At 44.9% G+C, this 14,255-nt stretch overlaps 1 protein-coding gene across 1 annotated transcript in view; it reads right to left on the bottom strand.

Moving 5' to 3' along the window:
* The window catches only part of YWHAZ (tyrosine 3-monooxygenase/tryptophan 5-monooxygenase activation protein zeta), a 51,079-nt gene extending 37,922 nt beyond the window's left edge, over positions 1-13,157 (bottom strand). Inside the window, exon 1 of the mRNA XM_077493117.1 lies at positions 12,989-13,157. The gene's annotated coding sequence lies outside the window, so the exon portion shown is untranslated. The remainder of the gene's footprint in view (positions 1-12,988) is intronic.
* Between the last annotated feature and the right edge of the window lie 1,098 nt (positions 13,158-14,255).

Genomic DNA, 14,255 nt, shown 5'->3' on the forward strand with positions numbered 1-14,255 from the left:
ATGACAATTGCGCGGTCATGCTACACTGTACCCAAATGAAATTTTTATCATTTTGTTCACACAAATAGAGCTTTATTTTGGTGGTATTTATTCACGACTCCGTTTTTTTATTTTTTGCGATATAAGCGCAAAAAAAGCGGAAATTTGGAAAAAAAAAAAAAAAAAACAATATTTTCTTTTTTCTATTTGAAAAGAAATCCAATAAAATCAAATTTTGTCATAAATTTAAGCCAAAATGTATTCTGCTACATGTTTTTGGTAAAAAAAATTCCGTTAGGTGTATAATAATTGGTTTGTGTGATCAGGGACATATGTACGCAAATGATCATGTACATATGTGTGCAGATAATCATTGGGACATGTGATTTTAGTGGGACATATGTGGGGGACATGTTTTTATTATTGGGGACATGAATGTTTTGGGGACATGTGTGTTTTGGGGACATGTGTGAGGACTGTGTTTGTACTGTGTGGTGTGTTGACACTAGACTAATGATCAGTGAGTAAAAAGCTGTAAAAAACAGCCCATACTCACTGATCATCAGCCGGCTGCAGCGATCTGCTCTCCTCTCCTCAGCGATGACTTCCGTGTGAGGAGAGCCGATTGCCTAGCAACCGGCTGTTTGTTTACATCACATGACGGCCGTGATTGGACACGGCCGTCATGTGATCAGGAGGGCCAATCACAGAGCCCTCCTGCCGATCTTAGATGTGCCGTGTCCGGGTGACACGAGCACATCGGGATCGCGCCGCTGCGCGGGCACGCGCGCGATCCCGCTACTTCTGAAGGACGTTCCTGAACGGCCTATCAGGAGTAGACGGCTCCCACCCGGCCGTATATATGCATTGGCCGGGTGGGAAGTGGTTAAAAGATTTGGCTGTTGAATGACCAGGCCATTTTTCTTTCAATTTTTGGTGGTATTTGATCATCTCTGTAGTTTTTATAAAATATTTTTTTTTAATATATATACACACTTTCTCAGTTTAGGCCGATACGTATGCTTCTACACATTTTTGGTATATATATATATATATATATATATATATATATATATATATATATATATATATATATAAAATAGCGTCTACAAAATAGGGGATAAATTTATAGCTTTTTTTTACTAGTAATGGCAGGGATCTGCAATTTTTAATCGGGACTGCGACATTAAAGCGGAGGTCCACCCTAAAGTGGAGCTTCCGCTCATTGGAACCCTCCCCCCCCTCCGGCGCCACAATTGGCACCTTTCAGGGGGGTGCAGGTATCTGCACCCACTTCCGGCGTAGATTCTGCAGAAGCTACGCCCCCTTCCGCAGAATCTACGCCCCTTTCCGAAGGTCCCCCGCTGCCTGCTGGGAAACACACGGATCCCAGAGACAGCGGGGACCATCCTTATTGCGCAGCGAGACTCGCGCATGTGCAGTAGGGAACCGGGTAATAAGCCGCAAGGCTCCACTTCCTGATTCCCATACCCAAGATGGTGGCGGGAGCACCCGAGAGATGAACGAGAGATCGGCTTCGGGTGCCGACATCGCGGGCGCGCTGGGCGGGTAAGTGTCATTTTAAAAGTCAGCAGCTGCAGTATTTGTAGCTGCTGGCTTAAAAAAAAAAAAAAAAAAAAACTGCGGACAAATCGGACACTTGACACATTATTGGGACCATTGGCATTTATACAGCGATCAGTGCTATAACAAAATGCACCGAAAAAAATGTCACTGGCAGGGAAGGTATTAACACTAGGGGGCGATCAAGGGGTTGTGTTCTCTCTATGTATGTGTTCTATACAAAAGTGCAAGTCACAGTTCATTAGTCCATATGATAAGCTAAACAATGGCAGAGCCTAAAAGGAGATGATGGTGGGTGGTAACGAGAGAAGCCAGCTCTATAATAGGAAGACAAGGGAACAAAAAGGAAGCACCACCTACCGTATATACTCGAGTATAGGCCGACCCGAATATAAGCCGAGGCCCCCAATTTACCCCCAAAAAAACTGGCAAACTTATTGACTCGTGTATAAGCCGAGGGTGAGACATGCCTGTCCATCCCTGTGTGTGTGTCCGTCCATCCCTGTGTGTCCGTCCATCCCTGTGTGTCCGTCCATCCATCCCTGTGTGTGTGTCCATCCATCCCTGTGTGTGTGTGTCTCCATCCATCCATCCCTGTGTGTGTGTGTCTCCATCCATCCATCCCTGTGTGTGTGTGTGTGTGTGTGTGTGTGTGTGTGTGTGTGTGTGTGTGTGTGTGTGTGTGTGTGTGTGTGTGTGTGTGTGTGTGTGTGTGTGTGTGTGTGTGTCCAGCCTACCTGTGTCCCGAGCCTCCGTCCCGAGCCTCCGTCCCGTGTCGTGCCTTGCCTTCGTCCCGTCCTGTCCTGTGCCCTCTTCGTCGGCGGCCATTGTAAAATTCAAAAGCCGCGCCTCCTCCTTCGCCTGTGATAGGCGGAACACTGAATTTCCCAGCAGCCTGTGTTCCGCCTATCACGGACGTCGTATCATCCTCGTCCGTAGTACGAGGATGAGAAGATGCCCGTGATAGGCGGAACACAGGCTGCTGGGAAATTCAGTGTTCCGCCTATCACAGGCGAAGGCGGAGCCGGAGGCGCGGCTTTTGAATCAGAATGGCCGCTGTCTGTCTGCTCGACACGCTGATCGAGCGGGCAGACAGCGATGACTCGAGTATAAGCCGAGGGGGGCACTTTCAGCCTCAAAAAAGAGGCTGAAAATCTCGGCTTATACTCGAGTATATACGGTAAGTGCAATAAGTTAAGATTTTTATATTGTAAAGCGCTGCGTAAATTGCTGGTGCTATATAAATCCTGAATATTAATAAATAACAACAACAGAAATAAATGCACTTACAGGAAGGTGACTAAAATCAGGCTCATCTGTGCTGTGGGCACAAGGTGCAGTCCAGTGGCTGGTCCATCCTAATCCACAGGGAGATGGTTGTGGGAGACAAGATGTGCAGTATTTTCCTGTGGCCACCAGGAAGACAGCCAGGTCTGACGTGGAACGCAGATGGAACACAGGCGATGACATCACAGGAAGCAGAACCAGGAGAAAGGGAGGAAGTTCTGGAGACAACAAACAGGCTACATGCTCAGAGTCTACTGCTCCTACAGGCCTATCGAATATGAGCATATAACCGCAGGGAGGAGTAGACTGAGCGTGTAGCCCGTTTGTTCTCTCCAGAACTTCCTCCCTTGTTGCTTCCTGTGACATCATCTCCTGTGTTCCACGTCAGACCTGGCTGTCTTCCTGGTGGCCAGCCACTGGACTGAACCTTGTGCCCACAGCACAGATGAGCCTGATTTTAGTCACCTTCCTGCAAGTGCATTACTGTGTTATTAAAAGCTTACTTAACTTATTGCACTTGGCGGCGCTTCCTTTTTGTTCCCCTGCATTTTGAGTTCTAACTGAAGGGGGAGGGGACTATCTAGGGGAGATGACAGATCACTGTTCATACTTTGTATAAACAGATGGTCAGTCTCTTCTCAGCGAACCGGAAACTTTATACACACACAGATCCCAGTTCTCGGTCTGTCATCAGCTATCACGGGAGCCCGGCATTGCGACCGCCGGACAATTGCATCAGCTCCGGGGCGAGCAGCAGGCGCACGCCCCTATGGCCACAGGGAGAAGCGACGTTACATAACGTTGTTACGCCCAGCTGTGCCACTCTGCAGCAGTAAGAGTGCGGAGGCTGGTTGGCAAGTGGATAGAAGAAAAAGGTCTGGTCCTTTCAGAATTTGGCTCATTTCACACTACTGCAATGCAATCTTGATGCCATTTTTAATGCAATTATGCAAGTGTTGCAACTTGCAACTTTGAATGTGGTCAGCATATTCTATGGGTCCAAATTGCATTAAAGCAGGACAGGAACCTTTTCCCCAAAAAATAAATTACAACAGACTAATTGACGTGAATAAGCACCAGAAAATAAATGCAACTTCCCTTGTCATGCAATTCTGTGTGACTCAAGTCACATCAGAAATTGATTAAGTGTGAACCAGCACTTAGACCAACAGCCTAAAACCTCAGTCTGTATAGGTGTTCAAAGATACTTCAGGTTACATAATTAAAAAAAAACAAATATTACAAACTGTAATGGGGGTGACAATCCAACTTGCTTTCACTTTCATTAGTAGCCATAGGCTGACTGTACACGATTCATTTTTTGTTCATTACAAAAATATAATATAATAACTCTCTTGAGATAGAGATTATGTCAACCTACGATGAAAGGTACACCATTCCTTCTGTGAAACACGGAGGTGGATTGCTGATGTTTTGAGGGATGTGTGAGCTACAAAGGCACAGGAAATTTGGTCAAAATTGATGCAAGATGAATGCAGTACGTTATCAAAAAATAATGGAGGAACATTTGCATTCATCAGCCAGGAAGCTGCGCATGGGACGTACTTGGACATTCCAACATGACAATGATCCAAAACACAAGGCCAAGTCGACCCGTCATTGGCTACAGCAGAAAAAAGTGAAGGTTCTGGAGTGGCCATCTGAGTCTTTTGCTAGATTACGTAGAACCCCCAAATATACATATTTTTTAGTAGACATCCTAGAGAATAAAATGGTGGTTGCTGCAATATTTTATGTTGCACTGTATTTGTGCAGTGGTCTTTCAAATGTAATTTTGGAAATAAATTTTAATGAATAAAAAAAAAATAAAAAAAAAAAATAACCCAACCAGTAAAGTTAGCCCTTTTTTTGTATAATGTGAAAAATTTTACATCACGGGAATAGTGACAAAAATCTTGATTCTCATTTCGGCCACAATCGTATACAATATAATATATCCCGATTCCTACTCTACCCTACCCCCCATGTACACATATTCAATGTGGATGGCAGGAGTCACTCCCACCAAGCTATTGTGTTTTGCTGGCAAAATGCAATGATCGGAGTCGGCAGCACTGATCGTTTAGGAAAAACCCAACAGGCTGGTTGTATACACATCAATTGATAGACAACGTGTGTATTACCAGCTAACCCAATCATGGTTCAAAATTCAGCCAGTTCCTGCTGAACCAGCCAAATTTTGGTCCAAGTATGGTCAGCTATATTCGTTAAATGGAGCCACCTAAATGTTACAAATCTGAATTGTATCCAATAAGATCAGCACTGTAGCCATAAAGTCCAAGTATGGGCTTTAATGGAGCAATTAAAAAAGATATTCTGATAACCACTGAGCCTCAATATTAATAGAAACAAAAAAAAAAAAAAAAAAAATTTTGTACAAAAGACCCATTGGTAATCCAGATTTAAACTTTCAGATTCCAGCTTTTAAAAATTATTACTAAACCCACAACAGTAAAATCAGTCTTTATACACAGCATAGCATGCTTGTTATACTCACTGTGGAACTTAAGGGGTTAATCCCCCAGATTGTGTAAAAAGGCAGTTTTATCCCGTATACACAGCAGAGCCTTCCCTCCTGCACTGTCTATCTGGGGAAGGGCAGCCAACACAGGCAGAGTAGCCGACCTGCACATGCTCAATTGTGTCTTATGCTGGAGAGAATTACTTGTTCTCAGAGCTAGCCAGGTCATATTGGCATCACACATGTGGGTGTGTATACAGGCCGAAATTGAAATCTCCACCTTCCTGAAAACTCAGCACTGGAGACACTGCGGTTTTTGACTGACCACGGTATACAGATCAGCCAAAAAGGTATATAGTGGCAAAAATTGGAATGTAAAAAGTAGACTTTGGAGCACTTGGGGGTGGAGGGGGTTTAGCAGATGAACTATTTTCATATTACTGGGTTTGGTAACCCTTTAAATCTATATGGCACATTTGAACATAGTTGATTGCAATGGGGTAGAAAGCTCACTTGCAAGTAATTTCAAAAAAAAAAAAAAAAAAAAAAAAAAAAAAAAAAAAAGACAGTGCAAGGGTTAAGCCTCTCTCAGCAATTAGCACTGGTCCCACATCACAAGCTACATGTCATTACCAGCCTCTCAGCACATGCATATTCCCAGGCTATATAATATCCTACAGTACGCTCGCCAATGCTTGACTAATGACATGGCTGGGAATTAATGAAATCGAAAACCAGCAACCATGAGAAAACATTCATTTTGCCACAGGTTATCGTGCCATTTCTCTACAATGTAGAGCTGCCAGTGGGGTTCCACTTTCACCCTTGAAGGAAGTACAGCCTTTGTGTATCCTCGGATCCCCTCCATTATCCATAATCCAGCAGGACAGTGGTGTGCAGAGAACATCTATATCCTGCTGAATGTACTTGTCATAGGCTGGCTGATCCACTACTGAACTGGTCTCTACATTGTGGAAAAACTACATAGGCATGCAAGAAGCATCATATCCAACAGCCGAGAGATATTTTACGTGTATGAACAGGAACCAAATGCAAAAGAAATAAGTCACCACACCCCAAGTAAGAAACCGCACTGTGCTGCTATTTCAGTGCCTCCCTGTTTAGGGGATAACTCAGCATGCAGTACAAGCAAACACAAAAGTATCCACATGCTGATATTAACAAGCCTAAAAAACCGAAGAAAAAAATAAAACATAATAGCAAAATAGGGAAATTTTATTAACTGCAGAATAATAGTCAAACAGTAATCCAAAAAACTTTAATCAATGATTTGTATGCAGGATTGAAGAGGAAGCAAAAAAAGAAAAGGTTTCTCCCGGTCACCGAATGGAGGAAGAGATAGGAGGCCAGTTGGGGGCAGGGGGGGGGGGGGGAGAACGCAGTCTGATATATATATATATAAAAAAATAAAAATAAAAAATCAGTAGAGCCCCACCCAGACCAGCATGTTACCTGTTTGCAATGTGTCCAGCTACTTGCAGAAAGGAATTGGGGAGCATGGGTTTTATACGGCAGACATTGCCTAGACGCACTGGTTTTATAGCAAGGGTGGAGGCCTCACTAATTGCATATGCCAGCCATTTCATCTCGAAGAAAGGTTTTTATGAAGATTAGCTCCACCTACCACTGCTCTTGTAATCCATCTTTAATAAGGATCATTTTGTGTGCTTACAGCGGGCACAGAAAAAGACTACAGGACAATATAAATCCTAGACATAAATGAGCCCTTTCATCATTTTATAATTAAGCTTCAATCGGGCAATAAGAAAGCAGGTTTTATATACATGCCTCCTTCCTTTATACAACCAGATCACATACACACATATATTATACATATACACACACACACACACACACACACACACACACATATACATATATATCCCACTAGGATTAAATCATACACACACACACACCACTAGGATTAAATCATACACACAAGGCGCTACACATAATGGAGTCCTTCAATAAAAAGCTCCATGCAACCCATGCATGACAGGCTACACCTAATAAGGCCTTCATAAAATGGTACCAATCAACCCACACATGAGTCTACATCTAACAGGCCTTAAACAAAGCACCGTGCATGAGAGGCTACACGTAATGAAGTCTTTAAAGTGGTTGTAAAGGCTGAAGGTTTTTTCCCTTCATACATTCTAGAAGGGTAAAAAACCTTCAATCTGCGGCTTACCTCTCAACACCCACCAATACTTACCACAAGCCCGATTAAACGGTGTGCAGGAAACACTCCCGTCTGATTGGCAGTGATGCAGGAGCCACTGGCTCCCACTGCTGTCAATCACAGAAAGCGAGGCAGGGGCAGGGCCAAGTCTTGCAGATTCAGTGCTGGCTCAGAAGCGAGCATGCACTTGGCAAGGGGGAGGGGCCCAGAGCACCGGCGGGGGGACCCCAAGAAGAGGATTGGGGCTGCTCTGTGCAAAATACCTTCACAGAGCAGGTAAGTATATGTTTTTTTTTATTAAAAAGCATTGTAAACCTAGGGGGGGAAACACCTGCAAGACAAGGGCATAATGTGCTAGCATACTAGCACATTATGAAATGCTCATCTTAGAACATAGCCTGCTCACCACAGAGAGCCGACATCTTCTCTGGGATCCGGCACTGAGTGGCCAGAGCTGCCATGACATCACTCCTACTAATGCACATGGGGCCCTCGGTTCCAACAAGAAGCTCTGAAGTTCCGGCACAGTAAGCCAGACGTTTAGAGTGCATGTGTCACCGGCATTAGCAGCTGCATGCAGGGTGAATATATACTAAACCATGCAGGCTTACCTGTAGGTTTTAATTTTTTTTTAAAACACCATGTGTAGTTTACAACTGCTTTAAACAAAAATATTTACTTTACAGTCACTTTAAATAAAGCACCATGCAACCCATGCATGAGAGGCTACACCTAATAAGGCCTTAAAGTTTTTTTGTACCTATAAGAAGGTTTACTTGTAACTTGCAGTGAATATCTCCTAAACTTCCACTGTTAGGAAATATTTACACTGAATGCAGCTGGTGATGTCCCTGGCACATGCACTCTGAAGGGACAGCATATACCATCCCCTCAGAGCTGTGCCCTAGCCGTGACTCACACGCATGCATGATGCCATTGCACGCAAACCTGGAAGAAGGTTCAGGTGAATATGGAAGCCCCATAAGTGGGGACAGTGCACAACTGGAGGGCTTTTAAAAGCTAAGCATTTCATAATGCGCTAGAATGGGATGCATACATTATGCCACAGTCTTGCAGGGTTTTGTTTTTTTAAAGCCTGTGGTTTACTACTGCTTTAATAAGGTACCAATCAACCTGTGAAGAAAAAAAAAAAAAAAAAAAAAAAAAAGGAAGAGCCTTTAAGTGGTTGTAAACCCACTTATTGCTATTACTGTGTATGTGTGTATACATACATACACACTTTATTTTATAGTGCCAATCTGCGGCTCGCTCTCTCTCTCCAGGTCTGACAGCAAAGCAGGTGGAGCGGAGAAAGCCCCACTGACATCAGCTGGGAGGGGGAGGAGAGAGACGACCGGTCTCACGTGACCGCCAAGCAGGGCAATAAAGGTATTTACTGTCAGGTTTTTTTTTTTATAGAGAAAAAAAAAAAAAAAAAAAAACACATACAGCAGGGAACAGCATTATAACATAGGGGATTATATTAACAATGATACCCACAGGAGGGGGGTGGTGTGAGGGGGCAGCAGCACTGGTATGATAGCCCGTGGTCAGTTCACAGAGGAGAGGGTATAGCCAGGCAGGATCAGCCAGGTATTTCAGGGGGCCAAATGACACCACATGCATGCTTCAAGGGGACAGGATCCATTACAAAAAGGTTAAACACTTTAAATAAAAGCACTATGCAACCAACGGATGAGAGGCTACACATAACAAAGGCCTTAAAAGTGGTTGTAAACTCCTAGAAATACTCATTGAAGGGACTCTCCTCAGGTGACAGAAATTAAACAAATCCTCCTACATAAGTTTTATCTGTATTTGAAGTCTTTTCTTCTCTACATCCAAAGTGCTGAATTATAAGGCCTCATGCACACGGACGTTTTTACAGCCACTTTTTTGAGCTTTTTTTGCAGCTTAAAAACGGCTGTCCATGTTAGTCTATGGCTTCATGCCCACCTAGGCGTTTTTGAGCTGCAAATGGCATAGGCGTTTTTAAGCTGTAAAAAAAAACCCAGGACCAGTGCGTTCTGTGGCGTGGAGCTAGAGCTGTAAAAACGCACAAAAACGCGCATAAACGCGCATAAACGCGCAACATATTTTCTTTGTTTTCTGAGTGCTATAGCCAAGAGATGTGTTTCTTAAAAAAACGCTGCTTAAAGCTAACGCAAAAAAAACGCACAAAAACGCCAATGCAAAAACGCGGTAAAAATCACGTTTTTAACAACAATTTTTCCAGGCATCGGAGCTAGCTTTGCAGCCAGTTTTTTAAAACGTCCGTGTGCATGAGCACTTAAGCTCATCCGAGAGTTCAGAAAAAAAAAAAAAAATGGGGGCAGAGAGTTTAAGTTACTGAGCTCTGCATAGTGAGGAAAGCTGTGGGAGCTGATTGGAGGGAACAGAAACACCCTCTATTACACAGCAGTGAATCCGCTGGAGACCCCTCCCGTCACCATTTTTCTCTTGGTGTCAAGAAAAATCCTATCAGAAGTTGATAGCAGAACAAAGCAGCAGACAGAAATTACACTTAGTGCTTTTAATTGAGACAAGTACACACTATAGAGGGATATGCTTTGTTCATTTTTTATGTCTGAGGTTTAAATAAAGTACTGTGCAACCCATGCATGAAAGGCTACACCTATTAAGGCATTAAGAATGCATCATGCAATCTATGCACGATATGCTGCTTATTACACCTAATAAAGGGCTTAAATTTAAGAAGGCACTGTATGATACAAGCCAGAATAGGCTACAAATTACAATGCAATATTGTTAAAAAAATAAAGTTTCATTTCCTACGGAAATTTCAGCTCAAACAAACGCACTATACCCATCTGGAAATACTCAAATGAACATTTACATCCTCCCAAAGGAAGCTGAGACATCCACTGAAGACCCCTCTTCCGGGAAACCTAAGAAATCACCCCACCCACTCCAGAATAGACAGCTACTACTAAAACCCATTGCATGAAATTACTGGGTAATCTCAGATCTAAGAGTCACACCTATGGGCTTCTCTCAAAGCTTTAGATGAAGAAGAAACCTGCGAGACCTGGATGAACACCTCCCTTTCCCCAAGCAATAGGAATGTGAGTGGGGGAAGGGCACAACAGCTATGTACAGGTCAGGAAAAGCCTATTCTCTAGTCACAGAGTCCATGGTCCACCTTCACAATAGCTATTCTTCGACTGCTACAAATTCCTCATTAGGGGGGCAAACCAGATCCTTATTCAAAAGAATCCTTATACCAGATCCTTATTCAAAAGGATCGTGTTAAACACCCTCCAAGAAAATACTTACTGCAGCTATATTCTTTATCTCTCCTTATTTGCACAGGAAGGACTATCCTCCCCGCCAGCGTAGCAGGTTATTGCTCCATATATGTCATTTTTACTTTAAAATGTTTTGTGCATTGAATCGTGTTTTTTCTTGATTTATAACTTCATGCTGTACCAGAGAGGATGGTGCCATAAAAATCATTAGCAAAGAACCTGTATGCTATTAACGCCACAAGCATTAAGCATGGTACTACTGCATTTCTAGAGAGGTCACATTGACCTTAATCCTTGTTAACCTGGCCTGGTGCAATAATGGTGCGTTATTGGATGGATGAAGCCTACCCAGCTGGAAACAAGAAAAGAAAAAAAAAAAAAATTGCAATGTAATCCTGGTATGTTGCAGCTGGAAACAACGTAGGAGTAAATTGTAGGACTGCCTTGTACAACACAATTCCTTTGTGTTCAGCCCTCCCAGGAATATGGCCACTGTCACCTTGTCTACTTGCCACTGACCCAGCAATGAGAAGATGATCGCACAGGAGACACCTCCCTGGGGACACGGAGGAGGAAGAGGGGGCGGCCTCACCTGTGCTGCAATGTCTGCAGAAAAAAAAAAACCTGCATCGATGCAACATGGAGGAGGGGGGTGGAGGACGCTGCATGCAACAGCCCTGCATACTGTAGATCTAGACACGGCTGGACCATGCGGAATACGGTGCACGTGCTGGAGATAAATGCAGGCACATTTCTAATGCAATGCGATAATGGCCAGAAATAACAGGAAAGGCTATGGAGTAGATAGAAGCGAGCGATGAGATCAGCCGAGCCTCCTTATATGGGGTGCTAGGAAGGAGGAGAAGCTGGGAGGGAGGGTCCTTTTTCTCTACATAGAAAGGTTCTTCTGTATGTGCACTACAAGCTTCTATACCACAGAAGCCATTGTTACACATCTCTACCCTCCCGAGACCTCATAAGCCTTCCAGAGCCAGGTACACGGCTCCATATTTGGGAAATAAAAGCCATTGGGTTCCTCTCCACTGCAGCTAAGGTGAGGTCATGGTGAGATGGTACAAAGGAACTGAAAAGCTGACCTCTAAAGTACTGTGAGATACAGGGTGAGGGACAAATCTATCTTGCTTCGGATGGATAGAAGTGGCCATAAGAGAACCACCTGCATGGGGGGGGGTAATAGAGCTGTGTGCTCCTTTCCGCCAAGGTGAGGTCATGGTGAGACGGTACAAAGGACCCGAAAAAGCAGTCCGCTACCTTTCTGTGAGATCCAGCTACAACTTACAGAATAAGGTGAGGGACGAGTCCATCTTACTTTGGATGGTTGGGAGGTGGCCATATGAGATCCACCTGCATTGGGAATGAAAGAGCCGTGTGCCAATGTGAGGTTGTGGGAGAGATGGTACAAAGGACCTGGAAAGCCAACCTCTACCATACTGTGAGATGTCTTTTTTATAGGAGGTGGTGAGGAACACATCCATCTTCCTCTGGATTCATGGCGTTTACCATAGAAGAACCTGTCTGTGCTCGAATCAACCGAGCGCCAAGATATCAGTGAAGGTTCTCATTCATCCGGGTCATGCTGCATCTGGTAGTAGTAAGGCACGTTTAATAGAACAAGACCAGATCAATGTGATTTACTACCACTAGCCGACCCCAAAATTGCCCCAATCCGGTACCAGCAAAGGACCATGGGTACGATAAGGATGGCTCAGAGGATTACCATGGTGCTGGGTTCCTCCTGGGAGGGCAGTGACAGCAGAGCTGTGCATGGTCATGCTGAGACTTGCAGTGCAGGGACAGCCATGCTAGGCTTTGTAGTTGGGGGAGGGGGGCCTAGACTGATAGGACCCTCCCAATGGAGCCAAATGACACTGCAAGCTAGCCCTTGCAGCATTCAACCAATCCTGGATGGTTGCCATTAGCAACAGCTCGACCCTGCCCTCATTTTCATGGCTGGCCCACTGTGTGGAGACAACCATGGATACAAGATGAATGGTTGTCAGGGGCAACGGCCGCCATTGTAATAATTGCAGCTCAGTCATAAGACAGGAGAGAAAAGACAGCGAGAGGCCCCCTCCCTATGAACAATGCTTCCTCTCCGCCATTGACCGGCCCTTCCCTCCCGTTTCCCCCTTTCTTCTCGGCGGCCCCTGCCTTGCACCTTACCTGTAGTGGAGAGCTGCTGGCGGTCGGGGTCCCCGGGGCTGGGCGGAATGCGCGTCTCTCTGGCTGCTGCCGCTGGGAGGAGAGTCCGGTCCTCTTCCGAGCGCTCAAAGCTCTAACCGAATCCACGGGGTTTCCTCCAATCGCTGAGCAGGGGCCGGAGAGTGACGTCAAGCGCTGCTATAGCAACCGCTGACTGGGTGGCAGAATAACCGCCTGCCTGGGGTCTCGCGCTCCCTCCCTGAGGCGGGCGGGGGCGCGCGGCGCTGGTTGGGGTGGGGCGCTCGCGCCCGAGGGCCTTTTTTTTTTTGCCTTGCAGAGTCACACTTAGCTGGGCCCGGCTGCTGTTGGAATGATTGCAGGAAGGCAGTGAGACGTGTCCTGACTGTGACAGAGGCATGGAGAGGACACGGGAGGGATGAGGAGGACTGGGAGGCCGCCATGGCCTGTTCACCTCACTGCAATGTTCAGTACACCAATAAAATGGAAGCACAACTCCAATGTTAGATCATAGTGACAATACACCTAGTCAGCTGAGGGGCGCTACCCCAAGCTGTGCTGCTATGAACCATGCTGAATAATCTGCTTATATACCTGCTATTGCTGGAGAACCTCCGGAAGGCTGCCCAAAAAACGCTCATAGCTGGCGTTCCAGCCCTGTCCTGCACTGTTGATAGGACGTTGCTATGACACTGTAGTACCTTGATGCCCAACCTGTGCACACTGATCTATGTTTCTGTATTAGCCTATTATAGCACTAACTTCTAACGGCCTCGTGTAATATGTTTGCTGTATCAACTCCGTCCTCTAGCATGTTCACAGTTTCCTGAAGCAAGTCCATAGTCTCTGACCATCTCTTGTATCATGTCCGCAGTCTCTTGACAATCTCTTGTATCATGTCCACAGTATCTCGCTATCTCTTGTATCATGTCTGCAGTATCTGACCATCTCTTGTATCATGTACACAGTTTCTGACCATCTCTTGTATCATGTCCGCAGTCTCTTGAAAATCTCTTGTATCATGTCTGCAGTCTCTTGACAATCTCTTGTATCATGTCCACGATATCTGACCATCTCTTGTATCATGTCCACAGTCTCTGACAATCTCTTGTATCATGTCCACAGTCTCTGACAATCTCTTGTATCATGTCCACAGTCTCTGACAATCTCTTGTATCATGTCCGCAATCTCTGACCATCTCTTGTATCATGTCCGCAGTCTCTGACCATCTCTTGTATCATGTCAGCAGTCTCTGACCATCTCTTGTATC

Source organism: Lithobates pipiens, unplaced genomic scaffold (genome assembly GCF_037356315.1).
Source record: "Lithobates pipiens isolate NorthernLeopardFrog02 unplaced genomic scaffold, aLitPip1_a1.2 Scaffold_19, whole genome shotgun sequence".
In the NCBI taxonomy this organism is placed as follows: domain Eukaryota; kingdom Metazoa; phylum Chordata; class Amphibia; order Anura; family Ranidae; genus Lithobates; species Lithobates pipiens.